We start from the raw sequence: 1,184 nt of genomic DNA, 5'->3' as shown, positions 1-1,184 counted from the left end.
AGAGTACCAAGAGCTCTTACCCGCTGAGCCATCTCTCCAGCTTCATAGAACTTAAAAAAACAAAAAAGGTCCATGTATACTGCGTGTTAACAGTACATCCTTGTAATAAAAGTGGCTGTGACACAGGAATGATGATATATNCCNATGTCAGCATTTAGGAAACAGAGGCAGGGGCAGCAGGAGTCCAGGGCCATCAGATGCTGTGGCTACTCAGGGAGTTTTGAGAAAAATAAGTTGAATAGCCAGGTGTGGTGGTGCACGCCTTTAATTCTAGTGGTCAGGAGGCAGAAGCAAGTAGACTGCTGTGAGTTCAAGGCCATCCTGATTTACAAGGGCAACACGAACCAAGGCAAAGCAGACCAGGGTCTAGAGAGATGGCTCAGAGGTTAATCCAGTGGCTGCTCCTGAAGAACTGGGTTTGCTATTCAGAACCATGGCAGCTTACAATTGTCCAGCTTACAACTCTAGTTCCAAGGAGATCAGATGCTCCACTGGCCTCTGCAGGCATAAGGCATGCATACAGTACACAGACACACACACAAACAAAACTCCTGTTCACATTAAGTACAAANAGTAATTAAAATCAGGGAGGTACTGACCAGGTAGCGGTGGCACATGCCTTTAATCCCACTGCTCAAGAGGCTANGGCAGGCAGATCTCTNTGAGCTCAAGGCCAGCCTGGTCTACAGAGGGAGTTCCAGGACAGCCAAGACTACACAGAGAAACCCTGTCTTGATAAAACAAAAATATTAAAAAATAAAAAAGGGAGGTAATTCATTATGAGCTGCTATAGTCTCTTCACACTTAACAGTAAATGTTTNTATTCAGAAATGCAAAAGGAATGAATACTTATCATCAAACAAAAGGGAAATGGCAAAAATCTAAAAGCCCTGGAATAAACTACTAAGAGATAAGTAACAAGGGATAGAGGTTAATGAGACCAGAATGAAGAGCGGCGCCCACGGGACTCAGTGTAGTGCGCATGCCTGCCATCTGGAGGTCCTGGTTCAACTTTTTGTATCACAAAAACAAATAAAAGTGTAATTTAGGACTTTAAAATTTTGTTTTCAGTAATTTTAAAGTTTTTTTTTCTTTAAAAGTATAGTCAACTCTTTGATATTAAGTGTATATTCTTTTTTGTTTTGTTTTGTTTTGTTTTTTTAGAGACAGGGTTTCTCTGTATA

At 41.3% G+C, this 1,184-nt stretch overlaps 1 protein-coding gene across 1 annotated transcript in view; it reads right to left on the bottom strand.

The window, feature by feature from the left end:
- The window catches only part of C6H2orf42 (chromosome 6 C2orf42 homolog), a 32,864-nt gene that overhangs the window by 19,623 nt on the left and 12,057 nt on the right, over positions 1 to 1,184 (bottom strand). The gene's annotated exons all lie outside the window — the stretch shown is intronic.

The sequence above is a fragment of the Mus caroli genome, chromosome 6, assembly GCF_900094665.2.
Source record: "Mus caroli chromosome 6, CAROLI_EIJ_v1.1, whole genome shotgun sequence".
Lineage (NCBI taxonomy): Eukaryota > Metazoa > Chordata > Mammalia > Rodentia > Muridae > Mus > Mus caroli.
This window is presented reverse-complemented; position numbering and strand designations above follow the sequence as displayed.